This window comes from Phyllostomus hastatus, unplaced genomic scaffold, assembly GCF_019186645.2.
Source record: "Phyllostomus hastatus isolate PE091 unplaced genomic scaffold, TTU_PhHast_1.1 phas_scaffold_28, whole genome shotgun sequence".
NCBI lineage: Eukaryota > Metazoa > Chordata > Mammalia > Chiroptera > Phyllostomidae > Phyllostomus > Phyllostomus hastatus.
Genome location: NW_025334022.1, coordinates 20,042,414 through 20,066,596, shown reverse-complemented (window position 1 = coordinate 20,066,596; position 24,183 = coordinate 20,042,414). Strand labels below are relative to the sequence as shown.

The window sequence follows — 24,183 nt, the reverse complement described above, 5'->3', positions numbered from 1 at the left end:
CTAAAATAACAACACCAGTATAGAGCAACTGGTGATCCTTCAAATGTGATAGAAGTAGATGATGATTGAAGAGAAAGTGTTAAAATACTCCTATGTTTTTAGTTTGAGCTTTTAGACAGTTATATCATTAACAAGGATAGACAATAAAGAAAGAAAAATGGCTAAGTGGGAAAAGATATATAGTTGGATAATGAGGGACTCACAAAACTGTATACCCAATCCAAACCTGTATTCTAAGATTCAGATTCACATTTTCAACTGTACTTCTGAGAATCTACAAGTAGTGTGCTGTAGACACTTCTACCTTAACATATTATAAAACAACTTCCAAAAAGGGAATGTTCTATTCCTTCAAGAGTCCTACATATTAACAGCATTCTCCTTATTCTATTTATGTCTCTGGGGATGTTCTTTCCTGAAATAAACAGTTACAGATTCCAGTTTTTCTAGGAAGTCCTAGATCCTAGATACCTTTTCGAAGAAGTTTGCCTCTCCTGGTGACTGTTCAACATGGGCTCAGGAAATTTATTGCCTTATAGTTACCACAGAACTTCCTCTAGGGAATTTCTCAATGTACCTAGATTCTTGAATATGAAGTAAAATCTAGTTTGAGCCATGTGTGGGCCCTTGCTCATCATCTTGGAAGATGACTCACAAATCAAAATTATTTCATCCTTCTCAGCCTAAGGCTGCTTGGAAATCAGCAAGTTTTACCCTTCTGCTAAGTTAAAAGGGCTCTCTGTCCATGCAGGAACTTCTAGTGAGCATATTCTCCAAGTCCCATAACTAATATGTGCACACCATAAGCTTTCAAACATCTTTCTTATATATTGTTTGCGTTAGCAATGTATTGTAGCACAGATTCAGTGTGGGAATTATAATAATTTCACAAGCCAATAACATACAGAATGTCCCTTTTTTCATTTTTTTAGATTTTTAAGATTTTATTGATTCATTTTTAGAGAGAGGGGAAGACTAGGAGAGTGAGAGAGAAACATGGATGTGTCAGAGATACATCAATCAGTTGCCTCTTGCACACCCCCAACTGGGGACTTGGCCTGCAATCCAGGCATGTAACCTGACTGGGAATCAAACTGGTGACCTTTTGATTCACAGGCCAGCACTCAATCCACTGAGTCAGGGCTCTTTTTTCATTTTAAAATCATTTTTATTTTTCAATTACAGTTGACATACATTATTATACTAGTTTCAGGTGTATACCCAATGATTAAAAATTACGTAACATACTAACTGACTATCTCAATAAATCTCATACCCAAGTGACACAATACATAGAGGAATTTTTTAAGACTTTATTTATTTCTTTTTTAGAGAGAGGGGAAGGGAGGGAAACAGAGTGGGCGAGAAACATTAATGCGTGGTTGCCTCTCCCGTGTCCCCTACTGGGGACCTTGCCTGCAACCTAGACATGTGCCCTAGACTGGTAAGTGAACCAGCAACCCTTTAGTTTGAAGGCCTAATTCAATCCACTGAGCTACGCCAGCAAGGATGCAATGAGAGGGATTTATTCTGAGGTTGATTAGCTGCAGGGATTGGCTGTGACCACTGACCACCAACCTCCAACCTCTGACAACCATGGAATATCAGCTATATAGGGGCCCACCCCACAGAACAGGACTTACTTCAGTGGGGCTCTGGTGCTCCTGAGTCTTCCCCTTTAGTGTGTTGCTTTTGGAGGTGATTGGGTAATGCTTTTGATGTGGTGTGAAGTTGTCCTCCAGTTGCGTTGGCTCTGGGGCCTCCCAGGAGGTGTAGGCCAAGGTAGATGTCACCTGTGTTCTTCCTAGGGCTACCATCATGAGCTACAAAGTGATTTGCAGATGGCTGCTAGATGGAGGTGTCCAGGCGAGGCCAAGCTATGATCGAAGGTCAGCTGCTGCTCATGATCACTTAGGTGAGGTAGAGGGCATGCTGAGGCCAAATGCTGCTTATTTGAGAGACTTCAGGAAAATCTGAAACATGAGCCAAGACAGGCCATTTGTATGGAAAAGCCCCTGGAAACAGCTTTGGTGGGCCTGAAAGTTGGGTGGGGAGGGGTCTCAGGGAATCTTCAGGGTGGGGCAAACAGGTTCAGCCAGGTTGATGGAGTTTTAGATATGGTCTCCTCCTGCTGGCCCTGGGGTGAAGGAGGCTCACTAAAGGAACAAAGGTCTCTGCTAGTACTTCTGTCTGGAAGTAATCTCACCCTGATACCAGACAATTCAGTTCTTCCCTGTTTGTCCCTGGTGCCTTTCAAGCTGTGGTCCTAGCTCTGGAGCTCTGCAGGTGTGACTCTGAATAAAATCTGTGTAGGGGGCTTTAAGAGGAACTGCCTAGGACTCCAGAAGCCTCAATCCCTGATGGTTTTTACAGCCAGGTGTTATGGAGACTTCTCTTCCTGGCACTGGAACTCTGGGCTGCAGGCCTAGTGTGGGGTTGGGACACCTTGCTCCTCAGAGGGGACCTCCACAACCAAGACATAGCTCCCAATTTTTATAAGCCACACATGGTTGTGGGACCAGCTCATTCTGCAACTCTGAAGCCACTCTGCCTCAGTGTGGCTTCTACTTTATATACTTAGTTGTAGGACTACCATTCAGCCAGACTTCAGGTGAATCTGAATGGTGGTTGTTCTGTAGTTTAGTTGTAATTTTGATGTGGTTGTGGAAAGAGGAGAGAACTGAGTTTACCTATGTCATCATCTTGCCTGGAATTGAAACATCTGATAAAGTAGATCTGTTCTTAAGAAGTTCAGATATCCTTTGAAGTTCCATGGATAGCCTGAGAGTCTTGAAATTCCTGAAACTACTCATAAAAATTAAAATACAAGGGTATGCAAAAGTAGGTTTACAGTTGTTCATGTGGAAAATAATACAATAATTACTGAACAACAACACAAGAATAAACTCTGTTTCACATATTCACAACTGTAAACCTACTTTTGCCCACCCCCGTATGCATAGATGATGTATAAATATGGTGAGAGAAAGTTCACAGTTTTCATCAAATTCTCACCAGGCACTATTATCCTTATAATACTGACATTTAGGAAAGTCAGATAAACAAGAGCTTTGCTCTGTCCTGAAATATCACATCTTTGAATCAATTTGCTTTCAAGATAAAGCTTGATGAATCATAGCTAAGAGTTTATAGATTTAGGTTCTTATGTGTAAAATGCAAGACAAACACTACAAAGATTTGAAATTTTACTTTCAGTTAACATCACTTCAATATTTTATTAAGTAGAAATTAGAAGCCCTGGCTGGCATAGCTCAGTGGATTGAGCGCAGGCTGGGAACCAAAGTGTCCCAGGTTCAATTCCCAGCCAGGGTACATGTCTGGGTTGGCAGGCTATAACCCCCAGCAACCGCACATTGATGTTTCTCTCTCTATCTATCTATCTCCCTCCTTTCCCTCTCTAAAAATAAATAAATAAATAAAATCTTAAAAATTTTTTTTAAAAAAAGAAAAGAAATTAGAACCAAGTTTCCAGATGCAATTTCAAGGCACTACTTTTCTTTTGTGTTTAGATCCTTTTCATCTAAAATTGACATTGAGTAAGCTTCCTATCAGTGTCCTCTGACTGTTCTCCTGAAATTGAGTTTTTCCCCTCATTACTAGTGCAGTGCTATGTCAAGTGAAGCACTCAATAAATCATTGTTTAATGATGAAGAGTTTATAAACTTCTTGTTTTCCTATTATTTTAGAACTTTTACTTTCTTGTGCTGATGATTCACCATTTTCTACCTTAAAATCCTTTCAAATATGACATGCTTCCATGGCTAACAATAACATAATAGCAGCAGTGTGTACATTTGTGGTCTGGGTTCATGGATCAACACACATCAATTATTGGAACTTAGAATCTGTAAAAGGTCATGTGTAAACCTCAGTGGTTTTGTTATGCCCTCAAGAGGTTTATGTCTCCCCAAAATGTATCCTACTGAGAGCAATTTTCTTGAATGGGTTCCTTGGTATGTACCAGATTATTTCAAAGGCTTGAAATTTTGCTTCCCTATTGGGATATTATAGGAATTAGAAATATGACCTACAAGGAGTGCACCTATTGGCTGGCCATGTGTGAGCAGCAAGGAGTCGTTCTTTGTTGCTCACTAAGAAAAGTTATGCTTTACCTAATGCCTCTTTCTGATCCCTCTTAGAAACAAAACTAGAGTAAAACTTTTGTGTTGGAATGTATGCACCGTTTCTGATAGCTGCTCAGGAGACTTACTGTTTTTTGTTTGTTTGTTTGTTTTTCATTGTTTCCCACTCAGCCTTCTCTCCTGTAAAGGTAATTTCTGACTGCTCAAATAAAATAGAGTAATGCCATCCTCTCACTGATGCTGAGGTGAATCTCCATTTGCTCCATGCTACAGTATCATTATTTGTACTACCGTTATTATTAATCTCATACAATACAACACTCAAAATGTTTCTAACCCTCAGGAAACCTATTTATGATGCAGAGAAGAACAAGCCAGGAGAGTGGCTACCCAAACAGAGGCCTTTTAACTGCAGTTTCCAGTGACTCTCTTGAGACTCTCCAGCATTCCACGTATAACATTTATTTCTTTTCCTCTCTGAAACAATGTGTTTCAAAGCAGGATCATCTAGCCCTTCACTCAGTTTTGAAGGATATAGTAATCAAATGTGGACAAAAGAAAGAGAGAACTAGGGGATTTTTTGTTTCTATATTAATAATTGCTCATTTGAGCACAACTGAATTTTCATGGCTTACCATTGTCATCTATCTGCCTCCTACAGCAGAAAAGGAAAGAAAAGACAAAATTATTTTTATTTAACTGATTTCTTTAAGTTAATCTTTTAAAAATTATTTTATTTTTGTTCAATTACAGTTGTCTATGTTTCCCCCCACCACTCCCCCCAACCCCAAACAAACCCACCTCCCTCCGTTGCTTCCACCCCCGCTTGGTTTTGTCCATGTGTGCTTTATAGTTGTTCCTAAAAACCCTTCCCCCCTCCCCCCATTATAAAGTTAATCTTTATTGTATTTTTTCCATTATCATTTAGTCCCCTTATACACCCCTCCCCACAGCAATCACCACACTGTTGTCCATGAGTCCTTTTTCCTTAACCCCTCCAACCCCTCACCACTCCCCCAATAGCTGTTATCCTGCTCTCCATCTATGAGTCTTGTATCTATAAATTGCTTTGCGTAGTATAGACATTTTCATGATGTTAACTCTTCCTATCTATTAAGACGGTGTATGCTTCCATTTATTTGTATCTTCTCCAATTTCTTTCTTCATTATCTTATGTTTTTCTGTGTACACATCTTTTAAAACCTTGGTTAGGTTTATTACTAAATATTTTATTCTTTTCGAAGCAATTGTGAATGGAATTATTTTTTAATTTCCTTTTTGTTAGTTTGTTATTGGCATATAAAAATGCAACTGATTTCTGGATATTAGTTTTATATTCAGCTACTTTGCTGAATTCATTTATCAGTTCTCATAGTTTCTTGGTGGAATCTTTGGGGTTCTCTATGTACAGTATCATGTCATCTGCAAATAAAGACAATTTTACATCTTCCTTTCCAATTTGGATGCCTTTTATTTCTTCTTCTTCTCTGATTGCTATGACTAGGAGGACTTCCAGTATTATGTTGAATAAGAGAGGAGAGAACAGACATTTCTGTCTTGTTCCTGATATTAAGGGGAACACTTGTAGTTTTTTTCCCATTAGTATGATGCTGGCAGTGAGTTTGTCATATATGGCCTTTATTATGTTTAGGTATGTTCCTTCTATTCCCGGTGTACTGAGAGTTTTTATCATAAATGGGTGCTGGATTTTATCAAAAGCTTTTTCTGCCTCTATTGATATGATCACGTGGTTTTTATCCTTCATTTTGTTTATGTGGTGAATCACATTTATTGATGTGGAAATGTTATACAAACATTGCATTCCCAGAATAAATCCCACTTGATCACGGTGTATAATCTTTCTGATGCATTGCTGTATTCTGTTCACTAATATTTTGTTGAGGATTTTAGCATTTTTATTCACCAGGAATATTGACTTTTAATTTTCTTTCTTTGTACTGTCTTTATCTGCTTTTGGAATTAGGGTAATGCTGGCTTCATAAAATGAGTTTGAGAGCCTTCCCTCCTCCTGAATTTTCTGAAGTAGTTTGAGAGGGAGAGATGTTAGTTCTTTTTGGAAATTTTGGTAAAATTTACCTGTGAATCCATCTGGCCCAGGGCTTTTGTTTATTGGGACTTTTTTGATTACTACTTCAATTTCATTAGGTGTAATCAGTCTATTCAGATTCTCTGATTCTTCCTGATTTATTTTTGGAAGGTTGTATGTTTGTAGGAGTTTTCCAATTTCATCCAGGTTGTCCAGTTTGTTGACATATTTTGTTTATAATATTTTCTTACATCCTTGGTTTTCTTTGGTGCCAGTTGTTATTTCTCCTCTTTCATTTCTGATTTTTATTTATCTGGGTCCTTTCTGTTATTTTCTTGAGGAGTCTGGTTAAAGGTTTGTCAATCTTGTTTATCTTTTCAAAGAATCAACTCTTGGATTCATTGATGTTTTGTATCACTTTTTAGACCCCATTTCATTTATTTCTACTCTGATGGTTGCTACTTCCTTCCTGCTCACATTTGGGCTTTGTTTGTTGTTCTTTTTCAAGTTTCTTTAAATGTAAAGTTAGATTGTTTATTTGAGCTTTTTCTTGTTTTCTGAAATAGGGCTCTAATGCTATGAATTTCCCTCTTAGAATTGGTATCCCAGTGTCTCACAGGTTTTGAATTGTTGTGTCCTGATTTTCATTTGTTTCAAAGTATCTTTTGATTTCTTCCTTGATATCATTGTTTACTCATTCATTGTGTAATAACATGTTATTTGGCTTCCATGTTTTGCATGTTGTTCAGTGTTCTTCTTGTGATTGATTTCTAGCTTCATTGCATTGTGTTCAGAGAAAGATGCTTGACATGATTTCAATCTTCTTTCTAAAGATTTAATTTTAATTTTATTTCTTTTTAGAGAGAGTAAGGGAGGGAGAAAGAGATGGAGAGAAACATCAATGTGTGGTTGCCTCTCTTGCACCCCCCACTAGGGACCCGGCCCATAATCCCAGACTGGGAATTGAACCAGCAACCCCTCAGCTCTCTGGCCAGCACTAATCCACTGAGCCACACAAGCCAGGGCTGATTTCAATCTTCTTAAATTTATTGAGACTTGTTTTGTGTCCTAACATGGGGTCTATCCTAGAAAACGTTCCATGTGCACTTGAAAAGTATGTATATTCTGCTGCTTTGGAATGAAATGCTCTAAAGATATCAATTAAATCTATTTGGTCTAGTGTGTCGTTGATGATGGCCGCTGTCTCCTTGTTAATTTTCTGTCTGGAAGATCTATCCATTAAAATCAATGGGGTGTTAAATCCCCGACTATGACTGTATTTCTGTTGATCTCTCCTATTATGTCCATCAAAATTTGCTTTACATGTTGCTCCTCTGTTGAGTACATAAAAGTTTACCAGGGTTATGTCCTCTTGTTGGATTGTTCCCTTTATCATTATGTAGTGTCCTTCTTTGTCTCTTACTACAGCCTTGGTTTTAAAGTCTATTTTGTCAGATATGAGTGCTGCTACCCCAGCTTTTTTTCTTTTCCATTTGCATGATATATCTTTTTCTAATCCTTTACTTTTAGTCTGTATGTGTTTTTCAATCTGAGATGTGTCTCTTGGAGGCAGCATATATATGGGTCTTGTTTTCTTTTCCGTTCAGCTACCCTCTGTCTTTTGGTTAGACATTTAAGCCACTTCCATTTAAGGTGATTATTGATAGATACATATGTAGTGCCACTTTACTGTCTAACTGTTTTCTCTTCTTTTTTCCTTCTCCTTCTCTTCTTTTTTTTTTCTTAAAACAAGCCTTTTAACATTTGTTACAGTACTGGTTTGGTGTTAACAAACTCCTTTAGCTTTCTCTTATCTGGTAAGCTCCTTATTTCTCCTTCAATTTTAAATGAGAGCCTCACTGGATAAAGTAGCCTTGGTTGTAGGTCGTTGCTTTTCGTCACTTTGAATTTTCATGCCAATCTCTTCTGGCCTGAAATGTTTCTGTTGAGTAATCAGGTATCAGCCTAATTGGTTCTCCCTTGTAGGTAACTCCCTGCTTTTCTCTCCTGGCTTTTAGGATTCTTTCCTTGTCTTTAAGCCTTGTCATTTTGATTATGATGTGTCTCGGTGTAGGCCTCTTTGGGTTCAAATTTTGGGGGAATCTCTGAGCTTCCTGGACTTATGTGATTTCTTTTCCTTCACTGGATTAGGGAAGTTTTTGGTCATTATTTCTTCAAATAGGTTCTTGATGCCTTGCTCGCTCTTCTCCTTCTGGTATTCCCATGATGCAGATGTTGTTCTGCTTCATGTTGTCCAAAATGTTTCTTAAGCTCTCCTCATTTTTTAAAATTCTTTTTTCTTTTTGCTGCTCTGCCTGGGAGGTTTTCTCCACCTTGTCTTCCAAAACACTTATCCGATCCTCAGCTTTATCTAACCTACTGTTTATTCCTTCCAGTGTACTATTTATCTTAGATATTGTATTCTTTATTTCTGACTGGCCCTCTTTTATGGTTGTTATGTCTTTTTTCATGTTGTTGAGTATCCTTATAATCATTACTCTAAACTCTCTATCTGACAAATGCTTGCCTCCATTTCATCTAGTTCTTCTGGAAAATTCTCTTGTTCTTTCATTTGGGGTCTGTTTCTTGGTCTTCCCAATTTGGCTGCTTCTTTTATTTTCTTTGAATTTGTTGCCTTAGATGTTAAACTAAACAGCCATTATACTGATCAGTTGTTAATCTAATCAAGCTGTAATCAGCAGTCTGTCTTAAACACTGCAGGGTGGTGTAGAGTAATTTTTGCAGGTAGAGCTATTGCTTCCTCTCAGGCTGAGGCCACGTGGAGAGAAATGCTCTGCCTGAGCAAGATGGCTCCTGTAGTATAAGGAATGATTCAGCATACAGATCCTGAAAGCTGTTCCTTCAGTTCTCTGCCCAGACCCACTAGCTCTAGACTCTCCTCAAGCTTCTCTACCCCACTCTGCCCTCTCTTTGCCAGCACCCAGGGTAAGTCACTGTAAATGAAATTTTGTGTGTTGGCCCTTTAAGAGGCTGTCTGCATCTCCAGCCATCTCTCCCTGGCAGACAGAGACCCTGCTGCCTTTCACAGCTGGATGTTATCTGTGTTCCTTTCCCAGCTCTGGTGCTGTAGGCTGGGGAGCCCAGCTTGGTGTTTAGGCCCCACAGTTCTGTGGGGGAACCCCTCAGCCACTGAAGCATCCCTCCGGAACTTCAGTTGTCCCTGTGGAAGCCCAGCCTGCTTGTTGCGCCTCCTCTGCACTCCCTACCTGTCATATTGTAGTGAGGAGGTTTCTTCTGTCTGTCCATGGTTATAAGGCTTCTCTCCAGCTAGTGTTCAGTTGGTTATTCTGGACGATTTCTTCTACAATTTAGTTATAATTCCAGTTTGGTCCTGGGAGGCAGTTAGTGTAGCTTCCACTTACTCCTCTGCCATCTTTGATCCTCAACAAAATTCTTGAGTGCAACTATTGGCTAGCTAGATGCCATGCCAACAGCATATGCCCCAGTTATTGAAGGTGGACGCATGAGGTATTCATGATCATCCAGGGTCATCTCTACATCCTCAACGTGGGAACATTAAACCTACAGGAAGAAAAACAAAAGCTGTCTTTTGAAAACCAAACTACAACTAATTTGTTTTCTGTGTTTCTAATTATTGGTAAAACCTAAGGGACTGAACCAAAATCAGATCCATAAAATAAGTATCTAGGTACTACTCTTGTTTTCACAAATCATCTCTTTGAATGAGTATCATCTACAAAGTGTGACATTTAGTTTTGGGGATTAAAATGAGATGCAATATTTGTCACTTATCATGATTGCTAATGAAATGAAACATATGCCAGGCATATGGTCATTTATTTACCACTTATACTTACACATATCCCAATACAATGTAGTTCTGTATCCAAAGGTAATACACTGTAAATTCACTCTAATACCATCTTGCAGATACTAAACAAGGCAGGTCTATCTGGGATTATAGTCAATAAAGTCTACTTAATATTGTCCTGAAATATCCTCTTCTTGGGAAGCTTGGATACTTAAGCACCTTCATAGAAATTACCAGTGGTAAATAGTAAATAACTGTATATTTGGGAAAGGAGAATGGTAGAGTTGGTAAGAGTTCTGCTGTCAGAGTGAAGAGACTCCACTCACTCACTAACTATGAATATTTGGAAAAGTTACCAAATCTCCCTGAACCTTAGTTACCACATCCATTGAAGAATAATACCAATCTTGGAGAATAAAACGAAATGTATGTAAAGTACTTAGCACTATGTCTTCCATAGTTACCTCACCCATTGAAGAATAATACCGACCTTACAAGAATAAAGTGAAACATATATAAAGTACCTAGCACTATGTCTTGCACACAGTAGAAACGAAATAAGGGGCACCAACCTTCCTTTGTCCTGTGGACAATCAGATCAAAGTAAAACTCCTATGTTAATGATCTAGCTAAGCGAAAATGTATTGTTCAACATGACTAAGATGATTGGCCTAGTTACATCAATGAATGTGAATTCTTGGAACTCTGAAAGATTCTTAAAAGGGAGTAACACAATCACAGAGATTTTACTTATGAATTAGAAGGCTATGTATTAAAACAATATCCAAGAAGGAATGAACAATTCTTCAGTTATATAACTGAGTGGAGTTAACTGTAGAAGAGAAGCAACAATCCAAGTTTAATACCATGTGTAAAAGAAATAACTGTTTTAAGGTTTTAGCATTAGAACCCCAAAAGCTAGAAAAGTGGAGGTCTCTGTCATGAATGTATCTTTATTAATAACAAAAATAATAACTGCTGATATTTATTAAGTGCTTATACTAAACCAAGTACTGAGATAATTACTCTACATAAACTATTTCTGGTAATTTTTACAACAGTCTTGTAAGATATGTATGATTTACATTTTACAAGTGTCCTCAGGTCATAAAAAGCTGGGATTTAAAATAGAATAATATTGCCAGTTTTTTTTATATTTCCTTGACACATTACTACTTACTTTTGCAGGATCTTCAGTCTTGAAAATCTCATCTCAATATTTATCATTACTTCTAATAATAAAAGTATATTATGTACCAGGTACTATTTTAAGTAATTCACATTCATTATATCTTATAATCCTATTTCAATAGGAAATAAATTTTATTTCCCAATGTCACAGATAGAGAAAGCCTAGCAAGAGGCAAGATCAAAATTTGAACTCAAATACCCTTGACTCCAAAGCACTTGCTCCTAACCACTATATTTAGTCTTTTTTAATAATTTTTAAGTTATTTTATTGTTGTTCTTTTACAGTTGCCTGCAGTTACCCCCACCACCTCCCCCCGATCCCAGCCAAACTCACCCCCCCTCCCATTTCCACCCTCCCCTTTGTTTTGTCTGTGAGTCCTTTACAGTGGTTCCTGAAAACCCTTCTCCCCCATTATCCCCTCCCCCCTCCCTTCTGGTTACTGTAAGATTGTTCTTAATTTCAATGTCTCTGGTTATATTTTGCTTGCTTTTTTCTTTTGTTGATTAGGTTCCTGTTTTAGTGGAGTTGGAGGTGATGAAATCACATTGTTAATTGCTTGCCTTTAAAAAGATGTATACAAAAAAGAAAAAGGACATAACATTGCCAAGGACAAAAACAAAAGTATAGCACAAACATGCACAAACGATATCAACAAAAAAATCTCCATGTGAGCTGAAGCTAAAAAACATGTTAAACACTGAAAAGGACTTCAAATCTTTTTAATCTACATTTGAGACAAAAAGAACAAAAATTGGCAAGGTAACTGTTTGGCTCAAATGGTGTAGAATTACCAAGTGATAAAAAGTAAACAAAATGACAAACTCCTATTTTTCTTCTTCCTTTTCCATCAAAGAGAGTGGCCTTCAACTTGAAAGGGTAGGAGAAATGTGGTTTACAAGAGCATTCTAAAATAGACAAATAGAGAATTTTGTCACTTTTAAATTAGATAAAAGTATGAATTCAGGTGAATTCCATCTCAATGTGAAAAAGAAAAAACCTTGTGGATGTAAACACAGGACTATTCTAGAAATATTTCATTTCAATTAAACAACTATATATATACCAGGCACAGTACTGATCTGTTTGGCAAGAGATGAACCAAACTGAGTCCCTTCCTTCTAGGGCTTATAATCTGGTTGAGATATTTTCTTTTAAGATTTTATTTATTTATTTACTTAGTTTTAGAAATGGGGAGGAAGAGAGAAGACAGGGAGGGAAATATCAGTGTGTGGTAGCTTCTTGCACACCCCACTACTGGGGACCTGGCCCACCTGGGCATGTGCCCTGACTGGGAATTGAACTGGCGACCCTTTGGTTCGCAGGCCAGCACTCAATCCACTGAGCCACACCAGGCAGGGCTGGTTGAGATATTTTCAAAACTAAACTGCAAAGAAATCTGTGATATATATATACAAATGTAGGTAAAATTTGCTAATTTGGGGTTAGTAGAGAGAGAAAACAATTCCTTCTATGAGATTTCAGGAAGGCTAATAGTGAATGTCTTATCTAAGATTTCAAAAATAAGCAAGATCTCAACAGGTAGAATGCGGTGAAAGGACACCCTAAGTCGATAGTATGCCCCATTTGTGTCATTGGAGTATTGAGGAAGAGTGCAGGGTTTATCTGGAGAAGTGTAAGTGGTGTCATTTGTGGGGGAATGAAGAATGACAGATTATACAGGTCACTAGAGAATAGGATAGGAATTGTATCTTATTTATCACTGTATACCCAGCATGGTGCCTAATAAAGGTTAGTACCCAAGAAATAAAAAACAGAAAATATGAATTTGAATTTAGGTAAATCTTGCCTTACTTTTCAAAACTGGTGAAAAGTTGAATCTCAGAATAGTCAAAACAAATTGATTTTCATAAGGAACTGGCATGGTTTTACTGGTAGCTAATCCTATTATATTTTCCTCACTTGTTTTCCCAACTTTCTTATTTTCAAAAAAATTACAAAGTTATGGGAAAGTTGAAAGAATAATTGAATGAACACAGATATGTTCACTTACATTTTCAAAGTGTTAACATTTTGCCATATTTGCTTCCTCTCTCTCCATTATATGTTTTCTTCTTTTTTCATATACATAACTTTTTTCTGAACCATTTGAAGATATATTTCAAACATCATCACTTCATTTTAAAATAATATTACCAACCTGATATTAATTAATATAATGTATCTGGGCTTTCTAAAACATTTAGCAAGAAAATTCTTAGCTCTGGCTGGCGTAGCTCAGTGGATTGAGCGTGGGCTGGGAACCAAAGTGTCCCAGGTTCGATTCCCAGCCAGGGTACATGCCTGGGTTGCAGGCCATAACCCCCAGCAACCGCACATTGACGTTTCTCTCTCTATCTCTATCTCCCTCCCTTCCCTCTCTAAAAATAAATAAATAAAATCTTTAAATAAAAAAAAGAAAAAGAATGTTTCTTTAAAAAAAAAGAAAAAAAAAGAAAATTCTTGTTTTTAATCCTCACCCAAGGATATGTTTATTGATTTTAAAGAGAGAGGAAGGGAGAGAGAGAAAAAGAAACACCAATGCAAGAGAGAAACATAGATCAACTGCCTCCCACACATGGCCCGACTGGGGATCAAAACCTAGATATATGCCCTGACCAGGGATCAAACCCACAACTTTCGGTGTACAGGATGACACTCTAACCAACTGGGCAACCCAGCCAGGGCTTTTCTTGATATTTTCAGAATGAAATGGGAAAGTATGAGTTAAATGATATGACTGGCTGAGTTTACAATTAGATATATTAAATATACTGAAGAGTGTTGATAAATGGATCAATATGACCAGGAGGATGGTAAATAGCAATCAACTGTATTGCATTTAGAGTAAATATTTTATCACCTACTAAAAGTTTATCCCTGGATAATATCTAATTCAGCTTTTTCCAGCTATAGTTTGTAGAAATCACATTTATAGTTTTGAAAAATATATTTATTCTTGCCGATCTGCAGAGTTTCTGACTTAGTGTGATGGGGGAAGGGGTCCAGGAATCTGTGGCAGACATCTATGAATGCAAATCATTGATTTAGGGTAACTCTGTTCATCTGGTTGACTCTCTAGTTATGCCTACCTTATTGCAGATAATTTAGATTTTAAAACTTACAAACATTATAATACAAAGCATAGTGTACTTCCACCTGAATGAAATAGATTTGCCACTTCAGCTCATCTTATTAAACCTGCAGCTACAGTTTCAATTAAGACTAAAAAAATTCATGGTTGTACCTTCTAGACCAGGTAGAGGTCACTTTTTACATCTTCCAATGGCTAAGATTTTGATGCTGGGCCTTAAAACAATTCTATACAAATTCTAATGTCTAAGCTTTTCTTCTGAGTGTTAATATCAGATGTTTTAAAGAGTCCTATATTTTAGAAAATAAACTCCCATATTTTCAAGGCTTTTAGGTATTTTACTTTCTACATATAGGATGAAAATATGTTAGGCTGACAGTGACCAGAGGGGAAAGGGGAGGGAATTTCAGGGGAAGAGGGGAAAGGTTTAAAGAAACTAGTATAAAGGACACATAGACTATAACAAGGGGGGCTGGAGACAGGAGGGAGGTGGGGAGGACTGGGGGGTGGGCTGGGATGGAAGTAAAGGGCAAAAAACTGTACTTGAGCAACAATTAAAATAAAACAAAATTAAAAAATATATGTTCATAGAGGACCAAACACTAAGCTTACTCCCTGGAAGACACTGAGGAATATCATGCACTTATAAAGCAAGAAACTTTTCTTTTTATATTGCAATCTCCCTAATAAGATACATATAATTTAGAGTGCTTATCTTCTCCTAAGAACTATGGGGTTTTTAATATCTGACTACACTTTGGAAATCCTTTACTCTCTATGAAGTCTTTGTAAATTATAAGATAATAATCAGATGACTTCCATGTTGCGGTGGATGGGAGGTTATCAAGACCTTGCACATGGACTCTCTGTGGACTGGGAAGTTAATTTCCCTATAAATCCATCATCTAGAGCTAGCTGCATATATCAGAATAGGACAAGAAAAAATATGTCTGAATTTAATTCTTTTAAAAGACAGTTTATGGAATAAATCTGGAACAAATTGCATACTTTATCTGTATGCATAATGTCAGTATTATTGGATTACAGCTTGCCTTTCCCTGCCAGAGTAAAGAAAACTAGGCCACAGTGGGAATAATGTAAACAAAACAAAACAAAATCTCAAACCTATTATGCTATTGAGAAAGGGAAGTTATGTTAACAGGAATATGCAAAAGATAGTTTTTTATTCACAGATAACTTTCCAATATTGTTTATAAAAATTTAAGACAATCATCACCTCAACTTCTTAGTCCTATGATAATAATTAATACCTCTTAATTGCTCAATGTTTGCCAGAAACTCTTATGATTACTTTATACCAGGGGTTTTTAACCTTGGCTGCAAATTAGAATTATCTGGGGTGCTATAAAATTCCAGATGAGCAGGCCTCACTGAAAACCAATGAAATTAGAATATCTGGGGGTGGTGTCAGTCCAAGAATCAGTAGTTTTTTAACTCATCCAGTGATTACAATATGCAGCTGTAGTTGAGAAATATTGTTTCTGATACATGAACTTATTTAGTTCTCACAACAGCTTTTATATACGGAGTACTCTTTATTTTCATCATCATCACCATCACCATGTCTAAATTACAAGTGAAAAAACTGTGACAGAGAGATGTAAAGTTAATTTCCCAATACTATCACCTCCTAAGTGACAGAACTTGGATTTGAGTCCAGGTAGTCTGGCTCTATTATGCAATTATTTTATTATTGTCATTCAAATTAAAAACCACAGCTTGACAAAATTTATGTCAGCCTACAAAGTACTAATCATAAATGGTGCCCTAGTAGCTCTTAAATAATTTTAATTTGTTTGTTTGAAAGTTAAATATAAAGAAAATAATGTCTGCTGAGAAACTTAATTCCTCTTTGTCAACACTGTATTAAAACCAAATCATCCAGTTTCTAAAGCATGTATCTATTGCCATCCAGCAATATAAAACACTAGCACTTCAGGCCCTCACTCTTGGTCTCAAACTGAGTGCTATACAGTTCCTATTTTTAAAACACCTCAGAAAAGTTATAGTCATAGAAAATTGAAGCAAGACCCATTTTTCTAGATAATCTGCACTGTGGCCTTCAATTAAGTAAATTCAGATGAAAGCTCACTATTTGGCCTATGTCATTTTAGTTCCTTGTAGAATTACCTTACTTTAGTATTTAAAGATTTCATATCTGAAAATGACACTCAAAGGTTTCAGCAATGTGATGAGGCAAATAAGATTAGAATTTTTAAAAAGTATATTTAGCATCCTTACACTCAGTTAAAAAAAAAGACACAATTTAACACATTGAGTCAATTCACTGTATATTTGTACAAAACTGGTTGTTAGAAAGTTCCTTCTTATATTACACTGACATAGCGTCCTTATAACTTTTGCCCACTGGCCTTAGCATTTCGTACTCAAGCACACAAAATACAAATGACTTAGCAAGTCATCAAATCATATTACATGACATCCAATATTTGAATACATCTATTATCTCAGGGAAGCAATAGACCACAATAATTAAGAACTTGTGTTCAGGCTACATATATACTGCAGTCAGATCTGAGTAGGAATACCAAGCATCACATTTTACCAAGGAATAAGAGGTTTCCTGAGGTACAATACTTTTGGTACCAAACTTGGGAAACTCTTAGACAAACTGGGATAAATTGGTCACCTTAAGTGCTAGGTCCACTATTATGACTTTGGGCAAGTTACAAGACCTCTTATTTTCTTCGTTTGCAAAGTAGGGATAATACTTGGCTTCACAAAGTAATTGATGTGAGGATAAAAAGAGTTAATGTATATAAAGCCCAGTGCTCAATATATGTTAATAATGGAGAGGTAGTAATATAGGATGGGGAGATGTTCACATGATGAAGTTCTGAAGATGTTACTATCAACATAAGAAACATCCAAACCTGTAGAGAATTTTTATGAATTTATTTTTTATTGTTGCTCAATTACAGTTGCCTCCATTTTCCCACCACCACTTTCCCCTGCCCAACCCACCCCCACTTCCTACCCTCTTATCCCCCTTTGGCTTTGTCCATGAGTCCTTTATACTTGTTCCTTGCCGACCCTTCCCCTTCTTTCTCCCATTATCCTCTTTCCTCACTCCTCTCTGGTTACTATCAGTTTATTCTTTATTTCAATGTCTCTGGTTATATTTTGCTTGCTTCTTTGTTTTGTTGATTAGGTTCCACTAACAGGCAGTGAAAGAGAAATACCATATGATCTCATTTATAAATTTATTTGAGCCAAACTGACGATAATTGCTAGAAGCAAACTCTCATCGAATGGGACAATGCTCCAAAGAATGGAAGTTTTGCCATTTATTTCACACATTAGAATAAACAGGGGAGATATAAGAAGGCTTACATGAAATCCGTTGGAGAAAACAAAGCAGGGAAACCTCTGGGATTGGAGAGACACATACTTCTTTTACACTGGTGGGTACAAGACAGTCAATGATTAACATTTACAGCTCATAGAGATGGTATGCAAGGGAACACGATAACAACTCGGGGCTCTGTGATCTCATGCTCTGGTACCAGTGGATGTATCTTCAAAGGTTTGGAAAAGAAGATTACTCTGACCTTTCAAAGGTATGTTACCTTAGATGCAAAAAATGCAATAGATAGGCTCACTTATGGAAAAGATTGTTTTTTGTCAAGGAAAGTATACATAGGGCGTGACTACCCACCCTCACCTGCTTTCAGTTAGGAATTTTTATGTTCAGATCATCTTAAGGGTTACTTTAGGTCTCTAAGTTTGTAAAGCCTGTGAAGCAGGCCTCCTCTGAGCTTGTCAGGTTTAGCATATGGCCCCTTTTTCCTCCACATTAGTTACCTACACAATTAATATGAGGGAACACTGTGACATGGCTACTAAAAATGAAAAGCCAATGCAATATTAAGCTACATTAATAGAGCCACACACAATATTCAGAATGAAATGTCCTATTCTACTCTTTTGATCAGCCATCATCAAGAATATTGTAATTAATTCCAATGTCCAATGGAGGCAACAGGGATGGCAACTGGTTTTAAAATCATATCACTTGAGGTAAATAAAAACAGGAGTATGTAACTTGAAGAAGACAAGATTTGGAGGAAAAAATAAAAGATATCTTCAACTTTGTGAAAGAACTTTCATTATAATTGTAATGGAATAACCACAGAGTCAGAAAATTTTCTGAAATGATTTAAAGGAAGGCAGCAGAGATGCTGACGTGTTTAGAAATAGAAAAGGTAAGACTTGGGAAATAGGAGAACTACAGAGGTGTAAGATGTTCTCTCTGCCACATTTACCTAGAAACAATGGTCAATCCCGAGTGCAGATAGAAGGTTGGAAATCCATTGCAAATCCTGGAGCAATGCCCAGAAGAGGACTACTGCAAGGGGGCATAGAAATCAGCATTGCTTTTGGCAAGAATTTGGAGAGGGGAGCTCAAGTACGCAGCCAAATTTCTCCTCAAAATACATGCTGCAGTCCTTGCTGGTGTGGCTCAGTGGATTGAGCTCTAGCCTGCAAACCAAAGGGTTGCTGCTTCGACTCCCAGTCAGGGCACATGCCTGGGTTGTGGGCCAGGTCTCCAGTAGGGAGTGCATGAGAGGCCACCACACATTGATGTTTCTCTCCCTCTCTTTCTCCTTCCCTTCCCTTCTGTCTAAAAATAAATAAATAAAATCTTTAAAGAAATACATGCTGTATACTGGGAATGCATGGGACAGGAGGCTAAAATCATAAGCAGAAAAAATATAAATAAATAAATAAATAAATAAATAAGCAGAATGCTTCTGAAAATCAGAGCAGTTTCTCCAGCAGTTATATAAGACAAAATTAGAGTTCTGTAGATTTTTTTTAAAAGATACATTATATAACCACTAACCAAAAGAAATTTGGTATAGTTACATTAATATCAGACAAGTAGATTGGAAAATTTCATAATATAAAAATGATCGATCCACAAATAAAAGATAGATATTGTAAATCCATATGTAAGGAAGAATTAATTTTACCTAAATAGAGTTCTGGCCATTGTCCATGGATACTTGGGAGGACATCTCTAGTTCCCTGGAATGTTCTCCCTTGTGAGAGGGCTTTTGTTTGCCTGTGAACTTTGGCCACCAGACAATCTAATGATGTGATTTATGAAGGGGGCTAGGAGCCATGTCATAATCAGTACTGGCATCTGGAGAACTGGAGATGAAAGGTATTACCCTGAAATGCCGAGAGGGGCTGAACACTAAAAATCAGCCATGCAGGCAGTATGTGATCAAGTTGCAGTAAAAGCCTTGGACACCAAAAGCTCAGGTCAGCTCCCTGGCTGGCCATATTCTCTGAGGAAGATGTTCCCTCAGATTGTGCAGGTTTGCCTAATTCTTTACATACCCTATAGCAGTGTTTTTAAATACAAAAAGCAAACATTGACAAAGTCTCTCAAAATAGCTCATGGGAGAAACGGGTGGGGGGGAATCTGTAAGGACATAGAAAACCTGAAAAACACAATTAACAAACAATCTAATATATACATTTAATTTATATGACATACAAATTACAACAGGATATACATTATTTTTAAGCATTTTCCAAAATTCAACAAATGTGATTGTAAAATGAACCACAGCAAATATGAAATGTTTGAAATCATTTAGGATATGCTCTTTGAACACAGTGGAATTAAACTAAAAACAATAAGAAGTTCTACTAGAATACTAATGAATGTTTAGAAATTAAGAGAAACACTTCTAAATATCTCAAGGGTCTAAGAAGAAATCAGAATGGAAATTTTAAAATATTTGGGGCAGGGAGGCAAAGTCCAAGATGGTGACATAGATGGACACTGAGCTCACCCCCTCCTAAGAACACATCAAATGTACAGTTCTATTTAGAATAATTTTTCCTCAGAGAGTATCCTGAGCCAACTGAACAGCTTCAGCACAACAGACAAGACAGACTACATATAGTGGGTTGGGGAAACACAAGAGCTCCCTTGGACCTGACAAAACAACCCAGAACTGGAGGAATCAGTGTGTGGCATGTTTACACTTCCCCTGCACATGGATTCTGGGTGGCAGTTTCATCCAGGTTCTCTGGTAGACCTGCAGGGCATTTTAGCACATCCCTAGAGTTAGATCCAGCAGAAAGAGGTGATGCCATAGCATGGGTAAAAGGGGCTCTTCCACCTGGAAACTGACCCAGCAGGTACCATAGGATGCTGCTTCATGCACACACTGGGTCCCACCACCTGAAGAGATAGAAAATGCTGCATGCCCACCTGCAGGGCTACCCTGTCCAAAGAAAGTGTGGAGGTAGTAGGGCACTACTGTGTACTCAGGTGGGGCTGCCCTTCCTGGAGAGAGTGTGGAGCTAGCAAAACAATGTGGTACCTGTACACAGGATTGATATATCTGATAAGGTGTTGATATCCAAAATATATAAGAAACTCATAGAACCCGATAATAAAAAATAAGCAATAATCCAATAAAAAATGGGCAGAAGAAATAAATTAACTTTTCTCCTAAGACAGCATGCAGATGGCCAACAAACATATGAGTAGATAATCAACATCACTAATCATCGGAGAAATGCAAATCAAAATCACAATGAAATACCATCTCACACTTGTCAAAATAGTTATCAAGAAGTCAACAAATTGCATGTGTTGGTGAGGATATGGAGCAAAGGGAACTCTTGTGCATTGTTGGCGAGACTGCAAAATAATGGAGCCACTATGGAAAACAGTATGGAGATGCCTCAAAAACCTAAAAATAGATCTACAAACCCAACCATCCCACCTGTGGGTACCTATCCAAAGAATACAAAAATACTAATTCAAAAAGATATGCACCCCCATGTTCATTACAGCCTATTTATAATAGCCAAGATATGGAAGCAACCTAGGCATCCATTAATAGATTAATGGATAAAGAAGATGTGGAGCCCTGGCTGGCGTAGCTCAGTGGATTGAGCGCGGGCTGTGAACCAAAGTGTTGCAGGTTCGATTCCCAGTCAGGGTACATGCCTGGGTTGCATGCCATGACCCCCAGCAACCGCACATTGATGTTCTCTCTTTCTCTCTCTCTCTCTCTCTCTCTCTGTCTCTCTCTCTGTCTCTCTCTCTCTCTCTCTCTCTCTCTCTCATCTCCCTCCCTTCCCTCTCTAAAAATAAATAAAATCTAAAAAAAAAAAAGAAGAAGAAGATGTGGTATACAAGGTCTGTCCAGAAGGTATCCAGCCATGTAATATGAAAAAAAAAAACTTTTATTCAAGATACAAGAAACATTGTACACAGGACAATGATGTTTCAGTCCCCTTCAAAGTAAGCACCTGAGTACCTCACACAGTTCTCCTGATTGCAATCAGCTACCCCATCATGTTTTCCTGAATCTCATCAACGGTCTGAAATGTCTTTTCTTTCAAAGGTGATTTTAGTTTTAGGAAAAACCAGAAGTCACAGGGTGCCAAATTAGGGCTGTAGGAGGCCTCAGTCACCTGGATGATTTGATGTTTTGCCAAAAAACTCTGCACCACACATGATACATAAGCAGGCACATTGTCAAGATGAAGTTACCAATCACCACTTGCCAATAGCTGAAGTCCTCTGAATCATCCAAATAGTTTCTGCGGAGGAATGTTCAAGCATAACATAAAATTGGATGCAGATACGTTGCTCTACTCACTCAGTCATTTTGAATGTGACAGCCATACAGCACACATGCTCTCTCAATGGTGTCTACCACCTCCACTGACTAGTAGAATGAAGTCATCATTATTCACACATGCTCATTCCAGTCCACTTTCCTCCGCTGCCAGGTTACATAGATGTCACTCAAACCATTCTCATTACACTAATAATGGCTGGGCTTTTTCTGGATATACATCATATTACTAAGGATCCAAATTAGTTCTTGGTCCTCATACCTTCTATATCTATCCTTTCACAGTAATCAATCTCCAATTCTTCCATGACTTCAATATTTTTTGCATAATATAAAATGTCCATATTCATATAGCCATCCAGTCCTTATCTCACTCTTCAGTTTCATTGTGGCCTCTATTGCACCCACATCTTACATCCTACCAAATTGAGCTACTTAAAGCTCTGCAAATGTGATATTATTTCATATGCCTCCAACTTTTAACAAGCCATTTTCTCGGCTACAAATGCCCTTTCCCCAGATTGTCAACTAACTAATACATACTGTTTTACTAAAAGTCAGTCATGGAATCATTTTCCCTAAAAATTTCTCTCCATGTGCTCCTATTTCATGGGTCATCCTGCATTAGAATCTGTTAACAAATCCTATTGAGGGATTATTTACAAAAAAAAACCACACTTTTTAAATATACAGTTTGATGAGTTTTGACAAGTGTACATATCTGTATAATCATCACTTCAATCAAGATACAAGTATTTTTGGAAAGACTTCAGTACAGGAGGACTCATTCACAGAAGGAGGAGCCCTTGGCTAAGGCCTGCTGCCTGGGCTGGGGCTAGGACCACCTGCCAAAGACTTCCCAGGCCTCCTCTGCTCTGACCCTTCTACTGGCAAGTCTGCAAGCCTCAGAGGGAAGGAGTTGTCAGCCAGGTGAAACCAAGAGCACTGTCACCATGGCAACCAGTCATCAGCCTCAGGTCAGGGACACTGCTCCCTGGAAATTTTTCATGACAACCACTTAGTATTTCACAAACTGCCTGGACCAGTCCCAGAATGTGTCACTGCTGAACTGAGTAGTGACATCAATGTTCAGCCACCCCATTAGCACCCTCTCCGCAGCAGAATTGTCTGAATGCCATCTTCAACAATGTCGTGACCTTGTGTGCTATGCTGCCATCCTACTGTATGCCTTCTTTAACTCCTTTCTGCATTAGAGGATCCCTCAGTCTGCTCAGATCTTGTGCAGCCTGGTGGTCATCCTGCTGGTGTTCCTGATTACTGCTATCCTGGTGAGGGTGCACCTGGATGCCCTGCCTTTCATCATCACTGTGATCAAGACTATGCTCATTAATGTATTTGGTAACATCCTATAGGGCAGCCTTTGGTCAGGCTGGCCTCAGGCCTGCCATCTACATGGCTCCTACCACGAGTGACCAGGGCCTACCAGGCATCTTATCTTGGCCTCAGTGGCCATGATCTGTGCCACTGCCAGTGGCTCAGAGCTGTCAGAGAGTTCCTTTGGAAATTTTGTCACAGCCTGTGGGGGTCATAATTTTGACCATTGTCTGTTAGCTGGGTCTGCCCCAGCTGGAATTTACTGCTGCTACCAGCAGCTCAAGCTCAAAGGACCTGGGGAGCAGGATACCAAGTTGGACCTAATTAGTAAAGGAGAGGAGCGAAGAGAAGGCAAAGAGGAGTCTGGAGTTTCAGCTTGCAACTCTCAGCCCACCAACAAAAGCCACTCAATCCAAGCCATCATCAAAAACATGTTAGTCCTTGTTCTCTATGCTTCATCTTCCCAGTTACCACTGGGGTGTTTCCCAGAGTCACTACTGAGGTCAAGTATAACACTGCAGGCACTAGTGCCTGGGGACACTACTTTATTGCGTTGTCCTGTTTCTTGACTTTCAATGTCTTTGACTGGCTGATCCAGAGCCTCACAGCCATATCCATGTGGTCTGGTCAGGACATCTGCTAGCTGCCAAACCTGGTGCTAGCCTAGCTGGTGTTTGTGTCCCTGCGACTGCTGTGCAACATCCAGCCCTGCAGATATCGGGCTGTGGTCTTTGAGCATGGTGCCTGGCTCACCTTCTTCAAGGCTACCTTGCCAGTGTCTGCATGTGCTTTGGGCCCAAGAGAGTGAAGTTGCCTGAGGCAAAGACAGCTGGTTGCCGTCATGGCCTTCCTTCTATTTCTGGGCCAGGAGCTGGGGGTTGTCTTCTCCTTCCTATTCCAGGCCATTGTGTGACCATGGATGGACAGAGGGCTGCACTGGCTGCCTGCTCCTGTCCTTTCC

The 24,183-nt window shown here is 38.5% G+C and overlaps 1 pseudogene; it reads left to right on the top strand.

The window, feature by feature from the left end:
* The first annotated feature begins 1,818 nt into the window (after positions 1-1,818).
* Positions 1,819-24,135, top strand: LOC123805068 (annotated as a pseudogene).
* The last annotated feature ends 48 nt before the right edge of the window (positions 24,136-24,183 follow it).